Genomic DNA, 22220 nt, shown 5'->3' on the forward strand with positions numbered 1-22220 from the left:
CTCTCTCTCTCTCTCTCTCTCTCCCCCTTAGGGTAACTGGGGAATTGTTTTTGGCTGGTGCAGAATAAGTCACAGGCTTTCTTGCACCATATAGCTAATAATAATAATAATAAAAATCATTTATTCATTCAACTTCCGTTTTCAGGAACAACCTTCCTTCATACATACGAGCGGTGATCATTTAATTCGCGGACTGGTGCAATATTTTATGCGCGAACTTTCCATATCTGCCACTAGAGGCGCTCCCCCTGATCGCTACTGAGCCGACTCTGCGTGTGGGCATGCCAGTACTTGTCGAACTAGTGTTGCGTGAAAAGAGTCTTTAGCCGCGTGTCACTTACGATCATTTTGAAACAAGTATCACGTTGGACATTCAGATTGAACAGCGATATTGTGTCAGATTTGTTATTGTGTCAGACTGGGCTTAAACGCATCGGAAACAGTTAAAGAGATTAATGAAGCATATGGTAATGAGTGTGTTGGTATGACGGCCATATTCCGGTGTGACAGAATTTTTCGGTGTGAAGTGGTTTCTCCATTAAGATAATGCCAGGCCCCATACAGCTAACAGTGTGCACGCAGTGATCACTGCTATAGGTATCGAGGTTCTACCATATCGCACTTATTCAGCGGACTTAACCCTGTGCGATTTCTTCCTGTTTCCACGTCTGAACAAAGCTTTGAAAGGCAAGCGTTACGCGTCCGACACAACTATGCTCGCGGAGCCACAATGGAAGCACTTTGCAGTTTTTCGAAAAATGGCTTGCAAGAATCATTCAATGCGTGGGTACGATGGTGGCGAAAAAATTTTTGTATAAAGTTCAAGGGAGACTCTTTCGAGAAGTATAAATCCACAGAAGATTCAGATGATGACAATTAAGATAAGTTCTTGCATCTTGAATTAAATGATCACCCCTTGTATTTTGTAAAAGTTACAATCCACTGAAGTTCAAGTCTGATGTCAATAAATATCTTCTTTCATTTTCTCAACCTCCACCCCATGCACGGTACTAAGTACTATAGTTTCTAATACCTCTCGTCTTTGGGGCTTTCATAAAAAAAAAAAAAAAAAAAAAAACAAAAAAGCATGTTCGTTAATAAACGTTTCATCCAGGATTATGTCGATTTGTTAACAAGCTGCTCGCTCGAGAATTTCAGTTAAGCGTTATCCTTGGTTAAAATGATCTGGTGCACATAGTGTTAGCGTCGGGCGCCACCTGTGGTTTCCTACATCTACGTCATATGTACGCTGTGAATAAATACAGCACTACTGTAAATGCCAGAAAAGTGTTGTGTGTTGAATGTGTAATATTATGTTGGGTTCTGTTGTGTGCCTGGCATTTGGCTGGAGGGCTCCTGGTAGGACCCCATATTGCCCACGCACACCACTAGGAGATAGCCAGGCTGCCCATTATTCTCTGGCAGGTCTCCATCAGGGTCGCCTGAGCTTCCTAAACGGACCAATTTTAAAAAAAGAAAAAATGAAAAATGAGGTAGAGTGCAGTAGTACAGGGAGCACAGAAGAAGAGGGGGAAGTAAGAGTAAGGGGATGTGGGTGAAAGCATCCCCTAAGTTGACAGTGGAGCGTTGGCCCCACCAGGCGAAAAGGGATAGGGGATAACCCAAGAAGTGTAGAAAAGTCACGCAGCGAGAGTGCCGAGTGCGACCGACATTTAACGGTGGAGTGGTATAGACCACTGGAACCTACCCAAACCATGTGACTGGGTTAGCAGGTAATCCTACCCTGAATGTTCCAGGGTTAGCAAGTCGATATTGGTAAAAAGGTCAAGTAGAGATTTTATTTCCGATTTGGGCAAGTCCTCGTGTTTGTGTCCCTAGCTTGATTTGGTTGTAGAGTCCTGCGCCTTCAATTACTAACGGAGTACTCACAGAGGTTCTGTGAGTACTCCGTTAGTAATTTGTAACATTGGTCGTCAAAAATGAACAGATGCTCCTGTCCTTGAGGTATGCGTTGGAGTCCGGTGTATAGTATTCCTCGAAGATCGTCATAAATTTGGCAGTTATAAAGAAAATAGTCCCACTCTTCAATTTCTCCACATATACAGTAGGGGTTATTGATGTTTCCCAAGGTAGCCAACTTATGATTTGTAGAGCCGTGCCCAGTTACAATACCTGTACAATATATGCCTGGAGAGAATCAAGGCGGCAACTTTTGATAAACAATCGCCCTTCTTGCAAATCTAGGGAAACTGCTAGAACGACTTTTGGCTTTGTGCCTTGTGAATATCCTACAATCAGAGAATTTAGTGTCATCGATTCAATACGGTTTTATGGCAGGCAGGTCCTGTGAGGACGCCCTGGTTAAATTTACCTCTCATATCAAAAATTCAACATCTAGATATACTATTGCCAATTTTGTCGACTTTGAGGACGCTTTTGATTCCCTCTGGTGGGAAAGCGCTCTCGAACGTCTCTGCACCAGGCATTGTCCTCAACAACTTTATTTTCTGTTTCAAAAGTTATTTCAACAACCAGCATGTGCTCGTAAAATCAAAATTTTGTCAGGTCTCCAGGCAGGTGCATCGAGGGTGTCCTAAGTGTCTATCTTGGGGCCCCTCATCTGGAACACTGTCCTTCAGGAGTGGATTTCCAGATCTTTTGCCAAAATAATTGCCTATGCTGATGACATAACCATTTTGATCAGTGGTCACTCTGGTGCAGCTATCGAAGTCTCTGATAACGCTGTTCTTGCAAATCTTTATGGTTGTACTCTAGACAACAAACTATCCATCAGTGCTTCGAAGACTAAAATGATGATTTTTTGGCTCCAAATTAAATATTCAACGCCCACCACAAGCCAAAATTAACAATGTTCGACTCCCAATTGTCACAGAAACCAAATACAATATTTGGGTGTGATTGTGGACTGTAGATTAAATTTTTCTCACACTTTAATCATGTAACTGCCAAAATTAGAGAATTTACTCATGCCATCGTGAAGGTCTCCAGAACTGATTGGGATCTCTTGCGTCGGACCATGCAAGTTTACTACAACACCGTCTTCCTCCCTATGGCAATTTATGCCGCTGGCGTATGTTTCCACAGTGAAAAAATGGTTAAATTTCAGCAAAACTTGCTAGTTTACAGAGAACTATGCTGCTTAGTATGCTAAAAGTATGCAGAACCGTATCTACACCGGCGTTACAAGTTATTGCTAGCACATTGCCCTTGGATACCTAATATACAGAGATCTCTGCTTTCGCATTAAGAGACAGATTCTAACTGAAAATTTAAATATAACCATCGATCCTCAAACAGACATTAAGCGTGAAAGAGCTAGGTGTTGGAACGAACTTTTAAATATGTGGCAAAGATGGTGGGACACCACATCTCTGGGTACTGTCACTAAAGATTTTTTTCCTGTAGCTACCTTTATGTCAAGCAAGAAAATTAAAACCTGGTTCTCTATGGATCTGTGCACTTCTTATTTATCAACAGGACAGGTATCTCTAAATGAGAAATTATACAAATTTAGGTTATCCCAAACTGATCTCTGTGCTTGCGGTAGGATTGAAAATTGAAACACTTCCTTTGTGAATGTCAATTGTACATCGACATAAGAGATGATTTATCTAAGTCATTGAAAATTTTTCTCCTGGTCAAGAGTCTCTTAGTTCAAAACGTTAACGCTTTTCATATGTTCCAACTGTTTGCTCGTGATGTCTTTGCTAGAAGGCTATCTCTAAATTCTGACATAAATAGTGTAACTTCTGTTCCCGTGGACACTTCAACGACAACTACAGCTTCAACTGTTCCTACAACAACTATAGCTTCATCGACCACTGCTGCATCTACTTCATCATAAGAAATCAGTACATCACCTGAAACTGTAAACTCGGGCTGCAACAACAACAACAACAACTACACTTCGTATGAGTTCTTCTGTACCACCCTCCCAATCTTCTATCTTATGCGGAGGGATAATTTCCTACCATAAAATACGCTGCCAAGAGAGAGACACAGCTTGTCGCCACGGCTACAGACAAACATTTATGTAGAAGAAAAATTTAAGTAACAATATAGACTCAGTGATCTATTATTATTTGACGGCGGCTGCATATGTCTTTATCATATGCAGCCGCCGTCAAAATTCCCAAGATTCCTCCCCCAGAACAGAAGCATATGCTCATTATCAAGGCAGCAGGGGTTATGATATCGTGGACAGCGATGGCGTAAAAGACAAAATCTTAAAAATCTTAAAACCAAAGTTGGAAAACATAAAAATCAAAAGTGTCCGAAAGATCCGCGACATGGGCATGATCCTGGAAGCAGCCTCCAAATCAGATCTGGAGCAATTACAAACATTTGGAAAAGCTGAAAACTTGAGCCTCGCCTTTGAAACCCCGAAATTTGGGGGTCAAGCATTATCATCTTCGATCCAGAAAGAAGAGCTCTTGGAAGAGATTTTCAATAGAAATCTATTTGGACACATAGACAGGGAGGAGGCAGCCAATGAAATGAAGATTCGGTTCTCAACGACTACCAGGTCATGGGACAAGCTCAACTGGATTTTACAGGTATCTCCCAGGATTAGAAAATTTCTACATAATCAAGAAAGGATCTTTTTGGGCTGGTCATCACACCGTTTCCGGGACATTGTACCAGTTATGAAATGTTACAATTGCCTAGGATACGGCCATACCTCAAAGAAGTGTCTCAAAAAGCAGCCAATCTGCGGGCATTGTACAGAGGGAGGACACCTTTACAAGAACTGTCCAAATAAATCCTCCCCACCAACCTGTGCCAACTGCAAAGCTATTAATAAACCCAGCAATTACTCCGTTCGGGATGGAGCATGCCTTTTATATAAAAGAGCAGCTGAAATAATCCGTAACAATACAAATTATGGATAATAGGCCATCTAACTAGACAACATCCAGACTTTGCATTGCCCAAATAAATGGACAAAAATCAATCTCTGTGGTTTCTCAGCTCCATCCCATCATGGAAGAACTTGACCACGACCTTCTTCTCCTCACAGAAACCCTACTGCGTTTGCGGTAGAGTCTCTGGATATCCACTTACATACCGGAAAATACAGACTGCAAACCAGCTATGCCTTGCAGTGATCATAATCTGCAACCCGGACCTAGTTGTGACCAGACTTGATTCCTAATGTACCTCCCACCTGGCTGCTGCTGCTGTGGAAGGCTGCTTTGGCCGCATCTCAGTCCTTACATCCTACTTTCAGTTCGGCACTGACATCCAACCGCATATTGCCACCCTGGAACGGGCTTTTGACCTGCTTGATGATTCACATGTTATCATCGCAGCAGACTCCAATGCACACTCTACCAGTTGGTACAATGCCACTACTGATGCTAGAGGTGATTTACTTGATGAATTTATTGCTGCTCGCAGATTGCAGATCGCTAATCTACCAGGTCAACCTACCACCTACTCCTCAGGAACTGGGGAATCCAACTTGGATGTTACCCTTATAACTCCTTCCCTCAGCAATTGTCTCAAACAATGGCAGGTGCATGAATATGCGACCACCAGTGATCACCGCCTTATTACATACTTGTAATAACTTATTACAAGTTACTCCTCGCCAAATCTACATGCATGATACTTCTAGGTTCTCTATAAGATCGGCTAACTGGGACATTTTGATGAGAACATTCGAGAAGCCACCTGCAGCCCCTCTGTCCTCAATAGGTATCACTCCATTAATAGTACCCAAAAACAGATTTTGTTCAATCATTGCTCCTGAAAGCCTCACAAGCATCGATGCAGAAATGTTCTAAAAGTCCAAGGTCCGTTCCCTGGTAGTCGCAGCACCTTACTAACCTACGGAATGATCTGAAGCATGCATGTAGAGCATACCAGCGTAAACGCAGAACTGAGCCTCTCCACATTGCTGATAAATACAAAGAAAGATTCAGAGCTCTTCGCAGAGAATATTGCAATAGGATTTACCATGCCAAACAAAACTCATGGCACACACACACACACACTGGTAGAGACAGAAGGGAAGAGGAACCCTTGGAGCCTGGTGCATAAACTTGTTAGGAACAAAATCACGTCTACAGACATCATCAATTCCATATGCAATAATGGCTCTCCTGAGACAACAAATTGGCTGGACACAATGAACAAAATTCTGGATGACTTGATTTACCAAGATGATGCTGCCCTAAACACAGACTTCCATAATCAAGTCACTATCGACAACCAAAACTTCGAACCTACCGCTACTGAAGATCCTTTTACTGAAGAGGAAGTGGCCATGGCTATCAACAAGATCAAGAATGGCAAGGCTCCATGTCTGGACCTCATCGAGGAGGAATCTGTCAAACGTCTTTGGACTGTCGCTCCTGCAATCCTCATCCAGCTTTTCAACACCTGCTTGAAAGATTGTATATTTCCATCACGCCAGAAGCTTGCAAACCCGAAACTTCTACCAAAGGATCCCACTGGCAGGACATCAGCTTATCGTCCTATACCACTTTTACCAATACTGGGTAAAGTGTTTGAGAGACTCATGCTATTTCGCCTCCAACCTGCATACGAAGCTAAAGGTCTTTCAGCTTCCCTTCAATTCGGGTTCAGGCCGAGTTGTTCTACAATTGATGCTCTGACCACGATCTGAAACTTGCAAAAGATTCTGAGGCCACCTATGTCTTTGCAATTTTTATAGATTTTAAGGGCACCTTTGACACCGTTTGGTGGCCGGTCATCCTACAGAGGGTCTGGGCCACTGATTGCTCTCAGAGTCTGTTCAACTGTTTCAAGAGCTACTTCTCTAACCGACGTCTCACCATCAAAACACAGTTCCATTCCATCACCCGGCAACTACCAGAGGCTGTCCCCAAGGCTCCATCCTTGGTCCAGCAGTGTGGAATATGATCCTGGATGACTGGCTTCTGAGGATATATCCCAATGTCACACAAACTTCTTATGCCGACGACCTTGTCATCGTCGTTGAAGGATCGAGGGGAGCTACAATAGAAACTAGGGCCAGTGCAGTACTGTCTGCCCTTTCCGAGTGGGTTGAGAACAACAAAGTTTTAGTCTCTATTGAAAAGAGAAAAACCCTTCTACTGAAAGGAAAGTTGGATGTGAGGAGTCCTCCGGCCATCCGTTATAAAGGGCAATCACTCAAAAACCAACGCGCTGTCAAATATCTGGGTATTACACTAGATGACCGAGGAACTTTCATTCCCCAACTATGTTCCATCGAAGAGAAAATTAAAGCCTATATTGCCATTCTGGCACGCTTCACCCGCAAAGAATGGGGCCTCAAAGGCCGGGTTTTACACCTTCTTTACACAGCTGTATTTATTCCCATTGTCGCATATGGCGCCGCATTTTGGTATAACAGGATGACGATAGTAAGAATGCAACGTCTGATCCTTCAGGTCCAGCGGCTTATGATGCTGCAAATGACTCGTGAATGTCGGCCCACGCCAACCGCTACACTACAAGTTCTTACTGGATGCTTACCTCTAGATCTCTATGTCATATACTGCGGCCTCTCTCTCATGCCATCAAGAAGAATAAAGAGGTTGAAATACTCCCCATTAAAATGCGTACAGACACTAACATCAAACATGAGATGACCCATGTTTGGATTGAACTGGTTTCCCTATGGCAGACACGATGGAATAACTCATCAACAGGTGAAATTACTAAACTCTTTATCCCGGATGTCACTTTCCTCAACAAACGACGTTGCAACTGTTTCTACCCTAACGTCTACACGTCCTTTCTTTTGACTGGTCATGGATCATTTAAAAGGCGTCTTCTCGACTTTGGTCTGGCTGAGGATGCTTTTTGCATCTGTGGAGAGTCAGAAGACTGGAACCACGTGACGAACTCCTGTCCGATCTATTTTGACCACCGCAACCAGCTTGTTCTGGCCCTCAGTCGACAATCCATCCAGAGGCTAGGCTATTGGAATCAGAAGCAGCCTACAAAGCATTCTCGACGTATGCCGCTGCGGTCTTCAACAGACGCCGCTATCACTCACAACCACCAACTGGTACACCTATGATTACCTCAGTTCATTCTGTCGACTAGCTTCCTCACTGCCACCAGAAATTAAATAACTTGTCAGCCATAAGGACATACCAAACCTAATAATGATTCTCTACTTCACAGGATGCACCATTGCAATCACGTCACCAAGTTTATATTATGTGGCCACTCCAGAGCTGCCTCTATTTTTTTTTTCTTCCTGTTCATCCACAGTAACTTCATTTTCCCCTGCAATGCTCCAACATGTTCTCTGCTGCTCATAGAAGACTTCAACGGGTGATTCTCAACTTCCCTTGACAAAGCTTCCACCAGAGATTCTTGCCGACGCCGACACTTCTCTCTGCAGGGGATAAACTAATGGGATTCCTGCCTTCACCTTTTCTCCGTGAAACTCCTTTGCTAACGCCGCCTCTCCATCAGCGTGGGATTAGATGCTTTCGGGCTGTTTTGCTGGCCTGGGACACTCCCCAGGCGAGATTTTAATCACCCTAGGTGAATCCTCATCGAAGGGGTTCTGCTGACGCTGGTCAACTGACAGGCGTGGGATCATCTGGCCGTTTGGCCCTCTGAAGGGGTAGCATTCCGCTCTGCCTACCCTTGCTTCCTTCCCCTTCTTACCTTTCCTGTCCAACTCGCTCCGTTCCTCTAACTTGGCCTCTCTCCTCTCTTGCTTTGCAAGTGGGGAGAGAGCCCGCCAGGCATTCCTTCTACCTTCCTGGCCCGGCTCCTTGTGCCGGTGGACGGATGCTGAAAGGCTCCTTCCATGGTGATCGAGCCTCCCATAAGAGGCCAGTCAAACAACACAAACATCACACTAACTGGCCTTGCAATGTTGTGCATACATCGCAGAGTACTCAACGCGGATTTGTGGGGAACCAGAGGAACCGCTTGACAAAAACACTATGTCCACTAAAGTATCCTATGGCCCCTACTTACATGTTGTTCCCCTCTTTTGTATCTATTTACACGTACGATTGTGTGTATACTGTACTTAATCTTGTATATATATTATATGTGATATACTGTACGTGTTTTGCTCAATAATGATTTAATAGCACGTCTTCCAAATTTCTGAGGACTTTTGTGAGATGTAAGCCTGCGGGACATGTTTTGTTCCACGTGTACAAGGTCAATATTTATGTAGCTGTGTAGATTTACCTGTATATTTAGAGTTTAGTGTATAAAATACACTGAGGCCAACAAATGTTATAATACCCTTCTAGGATGATACTGGATCCTGTTAACAATTATAACTGGCCCTTTTGCTGTCTATTACCTTTCATTGGTGCATGTACCCATGATCTGGGAATGTGAATTGTTAATTTATATGGTCCTCCAATCTTGGGGCTTTACAATTATGTACACCTTTATGCTCTATTATGTATACCTTTATGTCTACCGTTATGTATATATTTATATATACCATTATGCTCTACCTTTATGTATACCATTATGCTCTACCTTTTGTGCTCATAGTCTATGTTTAGACAAACTAGCTTCTTGCTTATAAAAGTTTGTTTACACTAATTTGTTAAATGTTCTTGCTTAGTTACTATGTTTATTCTATGGGTTTTTTTCCTTGCTTGTTGGTTTTCTCTCTGCGGCCGGCTATGATCTGCTCCTCGGCTCGCACTTTTCGCGCATATTAGCTTCTTGCCTGGCTTTTGACAAGGCTCTGTATCATTAAAGTGAAACGAGGCGGAGATGAACTAACGTTCCAGTAGTCGCCGAAACAATATACATACATACATACAAGCTCTCGACCGGCTACAGAATTGGGCCTCACTGCACTAACTATCCATCTCGGCTGAGAAAACGAAGTCCATCCTGTTGAAAGGGAAACGTCAAATCAGCAGACCCGCAGTCATAAGATAAACAACATATCAATCCGATAATATACTGAAATTAAATACCTAGGCCTCCACATAGATGCAAACCTCACCTTTAATCTTCACTTGAAGTATCCTGCCGTTAAAATAAGAAAATATGCAGCCATGATCAGACGAATAAGCCGGGCTAACTGGATTCTAAAGCACAAGGCTCTCTCTCTCTCTCTCTCTCTCTCTCATTTACAAAGCAGCATTCGTCCCGATTGCCTGCTATGGAACCTCTACACGGTGCACTAGATTCGAGTGTACCATGACGACACAGTCGTAAACAGACGAAACAGAGCGAAACAGACGTAAACTCGATTCAATTCAGTGATTTATGCTTCTGTCTGTTACCAGAGTGTGCCACACAGTCAGCACCGCTGCGCTTCAAGTCATCGCAGGATTCATGCCCCTCTTCCTGGAAGTAGTCAAAAGAGGCCTCTACCAGCGCCACAAGAAAGGTATTCCCACTCAACTACTGGATCTGCATCTGGACCTTACAAATGACCACAAGCAAGAAAAAAGGGTGACAGGCACCTACAGTGTCTATGACAGGAGTCATAAACGCAACAAATAAAGGAGAAACAACTAAATTCCTCCCCGCAATCGGCCTAACATATCTCAAGCCTCCTCCCTGGTATTCACCTGGACTGCAGGCAACCTTTCTGCTTTCTGGGCACGGCCTATTCCAGAAAAAGTTAACAGCGCTCAGTACCGAGAACAATCCTGATTGCCATTGTGGAGATGAGGTGTCCTGGCCCTCATATGATGATCACTGTCCTGGCCCACGCCATGTACGAGTGCCCCTCATATGATGATCACCGCCTGTGACTCTTCACCGAGATACAATCCAACCCCCGCCATCAGGAGAATAGTAGTAGTAGTAGTAGTGGCACATGATGCAAGAAAGCAAGTGTAGGAGCTTATGCAGCATCAGCCAAAAAAAAAAAAAATAATAATCACACCATTCCCTCCAAATGCCTGTCCAGTTCCTCCTTAAATTTATTTATCCTATCAACTTCCACAACGACAGATGGAAGTTTGTTCCAGCAATTAACCACCCGCAGGCTAAAGGCAAATTTCCGCACATCTATTCTACATCTGTCCTTTCTTAATTTGAACTTATGTCCCCGTAGGTTGGTAATCTGAACAAGTGGAAGGATCCCATCAGAATTCAGCGTGCTCAACCCATTCAAGGCCTTATAGACCTCAATCAGATCACCGCGCAGGTGCCTAGTCTCCAACCACTGCAATTTGCAGAACTTAAGCCTCTCTTGGTAAGAGAATCCCTTCATTCCCCTCACCAATCGTGTTGCTCTTCGTACACGCTCAAGCAAATCTACATCCTTCCTAAAATGAGGCCTCCAGACCTGTACGCAGTATTCAAGGCGTGGCCTGACCATTGCCTCATACAGAGGGACAATCACCTCCTTTTCCCTGCTAGCAAAATTCCTATATATCATTGACAAAACCCCATGACCCGCCCTAGCAGCCTGTCTGCACTGCTCAGAAAACTTCATATCTGACTGCACAATTACTCCCAGGTCTTTTTCATTTTCTACCACCTTAAGCGTAGTACCACACAGTTGGTACGTTTCTCTGGGGTTACTTCTACCCATATGCAGTACTTTGCATTTGTCAAGGTTGAACTTCAGTTGTCACTTCTTAGCCCATCTGCCCAAATTATCTAGATCCTGTTGCAGAAGCACACTGCCATTACTGTCATTAACAACCCTGCCAACCTTTGTGTCATCTGCAAACTTCGACATTAAGCCTGATATACCTTCATCAATATCGTTGATTAATACACAAAACAACAGTGGACCCAACACCGAACCCTGTGGGACTCCATTAATAACATTAGTCCACGAAGAGCAGCACCCATTGATTACCACCATCTGTCTTCTCGCACTTAACCATCCTTTTATCCATTGTAGCAACTTACCCTTAATACCATTCTGCTCCAATTTGTACAGTAGTCTTCCATGCGCAACAGTGTCAAAAGCTTTCCTGAAATCCAAGTATATGATATCAAAATTATTTTTTGCATCCAGTTCCTTTGCGACCACATCATAATAACCAATCAAATTTGTCAGACAAGACTTTCCCTTAACAAACCCATGCTGTGTTTGAATTATTGCTGCAGTCTTGTCTAGATGATCCTGCAATGCATCTTTAACCAGCGACTCCATTATTTTACCCGGAACAGAAGTTAAACTAACTGGTCTGTAATTACTCGTGTCACCCTTCGATCCACCTTTGTGAATTGGGGACACATTTGCACATCTCCAGTCAGTGGGAACCTCCCCTGAGTCCAAGGATGCTCTCATAATTATGGCTAAGGGTTTGCTTAGTTGCTTTGCCGCCTCCTTTAAAATAACTGGATATATCCCATCCACCCCAGGTGCCTTTCTTATGTTTAACTTCAACAATTTCTCCTCCACTTTGCTCTCAGTTATTACAAAATCATTAAGCACACTGCTACAATTTGATAACCTTCTTTCATTTTCAAACTGTAATAATTCCTCACGTGTGAATGTAGATGCAAAATACTCATTCAGTTTGTTTGCTATCTGAGCAGGATCATCAACAGTCGAACCATCGATGTCAAGTGGACCAATCAGATTCATCCCCTTCCTTTTAGAGTTTATATAAGTAAAGAAATCCTTGCTGTTTTTCTTAGCATCTTTTGCCAAAGATTTCTCGTAATCCGCCTTCGCCTGCCGAACCTCCTTTGTGACCTGATTACAGACTAGCTTATATCTGCCATAGGCTTCTGCGTCACCTGATAATTTATATCCATCCCATGCATTTTTCTTCCTCTGTCACGAGTCTCATTAGTTCATTTGATAACCATTTAGGCCTAAACCTTGAACGATATTTCTTAATCGGTATATAAAGTCTAGTAGCTTCCACGATTAATTCTTTGAATGCTTCCCACTTAGAATTTACTGTTTGTAACATCGTCAGTTGATCCCACTGTACAGAATTTAAAAACTGTCTGAGACCACTGTACTCCCCTTTACGGAAGCAAAAACCCTTTCCTTTACCCCTGACGGTAGTTACCTCTTTGAGTAAATCCCACTTCAGCACACTGTGATTACTGCCACCTAGTGGTTCCTTTATCTGCAAATTCTTAATACACGAATGATCACTGCTGATAACCAGATCAAGAGTGTTACTTTCTCTGGTTGCCTCTTGAACATGCTGCTGCAGAAAACAATCATCCAATAAATCCACAAAAGTCTGACTAGTGTGTGAGTGATCAACCCACAAGTTCCAGTCAATATCTGGGAAGTTAAAATCCCCAATTATAAGACATTCTGATTTACTGGCCCACTCTATTTCTCTGTACAATTGTTCATTGTACTCATTCAAGTCATTAGGCCTATAACACACTCCTACTCTTATTTTTCCTTTCGCAGTGCTTATCTCATACCAAACTGACTCAACAGAGCACTGTTCATCTATATTAACTTGGTGCACTTCCTTTGATTTTATGTTTTTCTTAATTAACAGCATAACACCCCCTCCCTTTCTGTCCTGTCTATCCTTTCTGTACACATTGTACTCCCCAAATTCCAGTTCTGCATTCCTTATATCTTTGTGACACCACGTCTCTGCTATCCCAACAATATCCGCCTTTGATGTCTTGACCAACACTTCAAATTCATCAAATTTATTTACTATACTTCTAGCATTGGTATACATGCAAGCATACATGCTCATATGCCTATTCCTTGTTACCCTAACACATCCCATATACCCAACTAATCCATGATGACTGCCATCCGTCCCTGAAACCCCCAACACCCCTCGCTCCAGGTCGCTTCTTATTCTAATAGAAGTTGTGCAAGAATCACCTTCACCTCTGCCTGCGGTTACTGTTAAACTATTAGTCTTTGTATCCCCCCAAACTAGCAGTTTTCCGACCCACCTAACATTGCCTCGATAGCATCAGCAAATATTCTTGCACCCTTTCTATTTAAGTGTATCCCATCCCTGTAGAAGCAATCTCTCCTGTTAACAAGTACAGTCCAGGCTGAAAAAAATTCTACCCCTTGAGCCTTGCACAATCTTTCCAGGGCCGAATTGATCGACAAGGCTCTCATCATGTACTCCCTCCTATCGTGTCTGGGCAGAATTGCAGACACTTTCAAATTCAACCCTATTTCACGGCTTTTTTTCAACAGTGACCTGTACTTGTTGAGTAATTCCGCCGGTCTCCTACTCTTAATATCATTAGTGCCAACGTGTACAACTATATCACCTTTTGTGCCCTTGAAAGATGATATCCGCTCTACAACGTCATCAACCTTTGCCCCTGGCAGACATACCCTGGTCCTGTTCCACCTATCCTTTTTACAAAGCATGTTCCCCGTTTCCCTGACAATAGAGTCACCAACAACTACTAGTTCCTGTGGGACCAGCGCATTCTGCCTTAGGGGTTGCCGCTGTGTTGCGTGATGACCAAGTGCAAGCTCTGGCGTTGATGTGGGCAGCTGAGAGCCTGATGGGCCCCTCAATTTAGATCTTTCGAGGGCATCCACCCTGTCCTTCAAACTCTCATATAGGCCCACAACAACGCTGAGTTGTCGCCTGATTTCCTTACACTCCTTACATCGCGCACACACAAAGACATCCCTCATGGCAATATCATGTTCCGTTCCAGAGAGTTCGGCAAACATTTCACAAGCTGCACATTTTTTTAGGCTGTGATGCGTTGGAGAATCGCCCCCCTCAGTTCTCCCCCGAGTCACAGCACTCCTGCCACTTTGTGCCCGTTGCTTTGCTGCTCTAGTCTGGGGCATGGTAGTTTAAATTAATAAAATCAATAAATTAAATGTCAATAGTATTTGAATAGAAACTATTAAATAGAAACAGTGAAGCGTATTACTAAATAATTATGCGTTAGAGCTACCTAGCTACCTCAATTAAAAAATTAGAATTCCCTACCACTATATCCAAAAACAATGGCTACAAAAATGGAACGAAATAACGGTTTTACCTATCGTAAGTAAAATCCACAAAAACTCTTTATCTAAATTAAAAATAAAAAATAACCAGCGTAACTATAACTATATGACTACGTATTAAGTACAATATAAAATAACAATCATGTAAATAAAAGGCAAACACTTATCGTTTTTGCGGAGCCTGTAACTGACAGCTGTAACTTTTAAAGAGATTCAGCGCCCTCTCTCTTCATAATAAACGTCGTTTCATCGTTTATGAATGTCTTCATAAACGATGAAACATCTTATATAGCCTTCACACGATTTGCACAGGCAGTTGTTACCACCAGACGGGTTTATCACACCCATGATAGGCCTGACCGGAACGTTTCATCACCATTGCAAACCCAATAGGGGTAGAATAAATTCTAGCACTCACAAAGTGCAGGAAATTATAGAAACCAAGCTATCATGGAAACTCCACTCTGGGGTAGGATTATGCTGGCACCCATAATCCTGTGGGGGCATGATCTACACTGCTGGCACTCTGCTGAGTGCGGGATTTCCCTACAGAGCGCAAGGCTAATGAGGGGAACCTACCCCCGGTGATCCTATACCCTATCCCCACTTCACTTTAAATCACCGGGTGGGCCCTTCAATTGAAGGGTCTATCCATGTTCTTTACTCCACATTTTTGACCCACTCTAGTTTAATTCCTAGTGTGCACTCTTCAACATATTTTTTTTTAAACTTGTCCTCTGTCAAGAAGCTCAGGCGACCCTGCCAGAGTATGATGGGCAGCCTGGCTCACCTCCCAGTGGTGGTGGTGGGCAACGTAGGGTTCCCACTAGGGGCCCTGCTGCCAAGCAGCCAGAGATATAACAATAGAACAAAACACAATACTACATAAACCTGACACGATACTTTTTTCTGGCTTTTTTCAGTTGTTCTGCATTCTGTCACAGAGTACATACGGCGCAGATGTGGGAAACCACTGGTAGCTCCAGACCGTAAATACTATGCCACTATATACAGCAGGCGCTGGTAATGGCGAGCAAGATTACCTCACTAAGAGATCGGACGCCGTTGAGGCCCCATACTGCTACATTAGTAGAGAGATTTTCAGAGGCTGCCTTCAGGGTTGAGGTCTTGGGACCGCTCCTCTGGAATATGGTTCTCGACGGCTTTCTGAACCTGGACCTTGGCCGCATCACATCTCAGGCGTATGTGGATGACCTGGTCCTGGTACTGAGGGAAGATTCCAGAGCCATGCTGGAAGCTTCAGGCACTCATGCCATTAGTGTCCTAACAGGAGTAGGCCGACAGTAATAACCTCCGCATATCCTCTACCAAAACCAGTTCGATACTACTGAAAGGAACCCTAGATATAGAGAGACCTCCTCAAATCCGCATTCATGGAACCGCCATCAAGCTCACAAAGGAACTAAAACACTTGGTGTCATATTGGACAAGAACCTTTTATTTAGGCCCCACCTGATCTACATTCAAAGAAAGATTAGAGGATACTCTGCCCTACTTGCGAGGGTCGTCCACAGGGACTGGAGCCTGCAAAGGAGAACCCTCAAATTATTCTACAAAACTGTCTTCCTACCTGCAATTACGTACGCTGCCAGCGTGTGTTACCGAAAGGCCAACACCGCCGTTAACAGAAAAAAATTGGAAACAACGCAGCGATACACTCTACTCATAATCTCAAGAGCTTGCAACACCGTAAGCACACATGCGCTCCAGGTCCTAACGGGGGCTCTTCCCCTCGAACTGGAGATTGCCTACCGTGGTCTAGTATACCAACTCTCCAAAGGACGAGAAGCTACCCACATGGATTTCATTGTGGACCCAGCAAACGACTCCAAATCAGAACGTAAACGTCTCTCAATATACCTGCAGCAGGTCTGGAAAAACCGCTGGCAAGCATCAAGCAAGGGTGAAATTTCTAGAAAATTTATACCCAATATACAACTAGTATTCCCAAATTATCCACTTGGCTCTCTCACGGACTCCTTGTTACCATTCTGCTAACTGGACACTGCACTATAAGAGACAAACTCCAAGGATCTGGACTTAGCGACACCCCCTTATGCCATTGTGGCCAACGGGAAACAAGGAGACACCTAATGTACAACTGCCAACTGTACGAAGACCTCCGCTGCCGACTCATAACCAACACCCAATTAATGTTACAAGACCAGGAGCGCCTTCTACTAACTGAAGAAGACGCCTACAATGCTTTCACCCAGTTTGCACAAGATCTCTTTACAAGAAGAAGGATGCTCCCACAACCACAACTGCAGCCGTAAAGAGTCTACCTGGCATAAACCAGGGCAAACCACGGCATGGACCTGATAACAACATAACCCCGAACGGCATAAACTGTCCGCAAACAGACTACACCATCGACAGCTTCAACTCTAGTGAGTACAAAAAGCAAGAAATAAAGACGATATGGACGAGAGTAGTCCCATGAATGACTACTAAATAAATTGGACCTTTGGATACCATGGATACTTTGGATACTGTCCCATGCGTAACCTTCCACCGACTGATGATACAAGCCCTGTTGGCGGTCTGAGCTTCCATTCCATTCCATTTATTTACACACACAATTTTATGTACATTCTCATGATATAAACAATTTATATACAAGATTATATACAGTTTTATGGACATTATCATATATATATATAATGGTAATCAAGATACTGTGTGTGTTCTTATATCGGGGTGACTCCTAGGCCTTAGCCCATCTCAACCTTTGTACTCTGTTATGGTGCAGAAACTCTGCATAATGGGCCTGAAAAGTGTCAGTGTATGTGTGTTGTTTTGTTTGTGACAGGCTATTATGCCACCAGGGTGCAGCCAACGTATGGGCAGCTGCTGCATGGTGCCCATCCCTAGCACCGGGCTTGGGTCAACAGTCCTTCTATACCGGTGTTATTACCACCGAAAATCTCGCACCCGCCAGAGGGAGTGCAATACTGGCGAGTGCCTTATGGTACCCTTGCCTGGCCCAACTTTCCTTCAATTTCCCCGGCAGGGGGGGGGAGTAGACGGTCCTCCTGTTTCCTCCTCTCCTCGCCATCCCCACTTTCCCTTCTGGTGGGACATGGGCATGCCCCACCAAAATCTGGAGTCGTCTTGCCTGTTGACTCCAATATTTCTGTCTATCTCCCCCCAGCCTTCAGTCTCCCTCCCCTACTCTATCTGATGCAAGCGAATGCCCCCATTTTCCAAACATAATTAGATTCGCCCATTAATATTTCCGGCTTTTCAAATCCTAACGCTATCCCCACTTTTTTTTAGGTTCTAGCCGCCGAAATCTCAGGAAATTAAGCGGCAGGACCTGCTAGAGTAAATTTTAGTCTACTGGTGTTTCCTGGTCTGCCTCCACGGGGCGAAAGTGGGGCAACGTTGGGCCTCAGCAGGGGTCCAGCGGCTAAACGATCAGAAGAACAACGGTACATGACGCTACACAAATACAATATCCGCACACTTTTAAATCTCTGGCATTTCCAGTGAACTGGTACACCCACAATGAAAACAACACGGAGATGGGGGAACCCCTGGTGCCGTTTGACCCTAAACACACAACACTTTTTTTACTCCGGTGAATTGTTTCTAGTTTGCATTTATTGAGAACAATTATTGCTCTACGGTACCAAATCCCGGAGTCGTATGTAATAACAGGGTGGAATACAACTTTATACAGGAGTTTGAATGTTTACCGGTTCAGTCCCGGTCACACTTGCTTACTCGGACGATTCAGGCTGCATAATTTCTGATTTTGATTTGAAGATATGAGAGGTGCAAAAGGAAGGAGAGCTTCGAATCCAGGATAATACCAGGCTATTGATGATCCAGGGGTGTTTTAGGGAGGTTACCAGCGTGATGATTTTTCCTTGTACCTTGATCTGTGGAGGCCTTGATATTTGAAGGGTGCCTTTGAGAAATATGTGTTGTGTCTTCTGCTGGAAATCTGGAGCTTGTGTAGAGTCCCCAGTAGAGATGCCCAGTCCTGTAAGATCTGTAGTGCTTGATTTCCAGTGGCCTCGAGAGCTGCTCTGGAGTCCGCTGCGATAGAGATGGTACTGTCATCAGCGAATGTTTGGACAGTAACAGGGCCCAGGTCCAGGCCAAGTAACTCATCGACGACGATGTTCCAGAGGAATGGGCCGAGGACCGAGCCTTGTGGGCAGCCTCTGTAGATAGACTTGGTGTGCTTCTGGTATGGTGAGGAGATGGTGATCTTCCTGTTAGAAAGGTAACTTTGTATACACTTGTATAAGTTGGCTGGTATGTATGCTAGTCTTAGCCTTCGGAAAATACTTGGTACCAGAGCATGTCAAAGGCCCCGGCAAAGTCAATGGTTAAACCCGCTCTTAGTTGCAACCACTTATTATTTTTAGTTAGATTTTTAATACTTCAAATTATAAAAATTACACATGACTATTTTTTAAATTGTAAACGATAACTGGCATACAAATATTTTTTTATAATAAATAATTAGTTTTGACCGGAAAATAAATGTGCTGTATATTCACAGGCATAAAACATATTGCATAATGTAATCTACTACTACCTATAAATTTTTGAATTAAATATATAATGCAACATTTAAACTTATTTTTATTATTTAATATATAAAGGAAATTTATAATGCAAAATTGAATTTAGAAATTTAGTATGTAATTTTAAATGTGCTCACTATGTGAAACATGGCGTGGGCGTCTTATCATTTAGTAACTTATAAACAGCGTTTTACTGAAAACGGGAACGAAATTGTGTATTAAGCGGTAGTATTTTAAAAGGATTGTTGTTATTTGGTTACTGATGATTTTTAGGTAGGAATTCAGTAGGTAGTAATTAGTTAACTGTGAAAATTTATGTTCAGTCTCATTATGAGTACTATAGCTACGGTATAGAAATAAGATTTAGTAAATAAGTGTACAAACAGCTCGTCGTCTGCTTTCTGGAAAGTTCGTATTAGGAACGCTGTACTTAAAGAACTGTATGTGATTGAAACTGTAGGCATTCCAACAGCAGATGAATATCAAATTATAATGCAGAACTTTTCCTTCATTATGATCTATGTGAAAATGCAATAATGGAGTCCAAAAAATATTTTCAACGTTCTTATACCGGTGACTATGCAGTATTACAGAATACATAATAAAACGGAATTTTGTAACCTATATATAGAACGTGACAGTTCATACTATGGATCGCTCGTTTTCAGCGAAAGGTAAATAAAATCGAATCATCCACATTGAAGATTAACAGGTAGGAGAATCTGCCTTAATTTTAATATTAACTTTATTTGGTAATAAGAAAGAGAATTTTTCTTAGCTTTCTTTCAAAACTAAAACTTTAACTGCATGCTACTATTCGTTATTCAACTGAAGAATGAGATTTAAAACTTTACTAAGGAAAAGTAGTTAAGACTGAAAGAAGTGAAAGTATTGTAAATGAAACATTGTGTGAATACTGTATCTTATACGTACATAATGTATTATTATATTGTACTAATATAGTATGTATTTATTAGACATCGTGTTATCTGAACCTAAAATTGACGTAGCCGAGTGATCAGGGGTGAGAATGCAGCAGCATTATACTCTTTGAGTGGACCATAGTTTAAGTCCATGATTGCTAAATATGATAGATGATTTTATTCATGATTTATTGTAAACTCCTCACACCATCAGGTGAGAGAAGTTTACAATAAATCATGAATACAATCATCTATCATATTTAGCAATATGATAGTTTATACTTCGTGCCGGAGTATAAACAAGAACTTTTTATCATATGATGCCACACGGATTGTGTTTGTTTGTTTGTTTGTTTATATATTTGTATATAAATATAATATATGTATATAAATAAATTATTATAATATTTATATTATTAATAAATATATAGTATCAATATTATTTATATATTTTTTAGTATTTTTTGTTGGAAATCCCGAATATAGCATAATTGTAACTAGAAACAGTGCCGAGACGAAGTATTTCAGCGCCCAAGGCAATCGCTCGGAAGTTTGTCCACCACCCTTCCCAATTCACTATATCACATGAACCATTAAAATGCTTGAATTCTTGTGTGCCTTGCGTCAAGGCAGGTGCCATCCGGTGACATTTTTGTTCTGCTGCCGACTAGGAAATCAGTAAATTTTAGATTTTATTCGGGTGGGGGGGGGGGAAGAGAGGAGGAGGAGGAGGAGGAGTTGGCGATCGGAAAGTAAGATCCGAGACGGTATAAACCGATGCGCACAATGGGGGAGGGGAGTTCTGTTTGTAGCCCAGTACAAATGTTTATATTCCATTCAGAGGTTTCGCGTTCTGACTTGGGCTGGGGCTCCCCAGACCAGGAAAGCTCCTCTCTCACACTAATTTTTTTTTTTTTTTATTATTATTATTATTTATTTATTTATTTGTTTGCGTTGTTGTTCTAGCTATCCATCCTGGACTGGGACTTTCCTGGGCCGGAACAGTCCTTCTCCTCTTTACTCCTTCCCTCTCTTCATCTTATACAAGTTTTTCTTTCTTCTTTTAACATCATTCTGCTTGCTGACATCCTGGCTCTATTCCTTTCCTTGACCAGGTTGTGGGATTTAAATCTTTTTTTTTTTTTTTTTTTTCGCGTTCTGACCTGGGCTGGGGCTCCCCAGACCAGGAAAGCTCCTCTCTCACACTAATTTTTTTTTTTTTTTTTTTTTATTATTATTATTATTTATTTATTTATTTGTTTGCGTTGTTGTTCTAGCTATCCATCCTGGACTGGGACTTTCCTGGGCCGGAACAGTCCTTCTCCTCTTTACTCCTTCCCTCTCTTCATCTTATACAAGTTTTTCTTTCTTCCCTGGGAACTCTTCCCCAGGGAGGAGGGCGTGCAGATAGTAGGGGAGGCCTTGCCCTTCTTCTGCTAGGGACGAGTACCTGGAGGAATCGTCCAGGTGCTCACTCCTTCCAGGTAGCCAATAGGCCAAAACACAACATCACGCTACAGAACACACACACATAAGCTCACAAACACAGTTTTTCTTTCCTATCACTTTCTCCCGTGCGGGATGAAAAGCTTTTTTTTTTTTTTTTTTTTTTCTTTTTCCCTCTCTCCCCTTCCTTTTCATCTATCTTCATCCAATCTGGGATATTCCTGTGTGGATTCGGTTTGGAAAAAAAAAAAAAAAAAATATTATTTATTTTTATAAGACACACACCGGCCTTACCCTTACAGAGTCTATAAAAACTGAACAGAGCAACGAGGCGGAGATGAACTTCTGTTCTAGGAGCCGCCCATACAAAAGCACAAAAATAATAAAATAATAAAAAATATTCCATTCAGAGGAGTTGACAACTAGTCATTCTGG

Source organism: Mastigoproctus giganteus, chromosome 1, assembly GCF_048544385.1.
Source record: "Mastigoproctus giganteus isolate SK-2022 chromosome 1, ASM4854438v1, whole genome shotgun sequence".
NCBI classification, from domain to species: Eukaryota; Metazoa; Arthropoda; class Arachnida; order Uropygi; family Thelyphonidae; genus Mastigoproctus; species Mastigoproctus giganteus.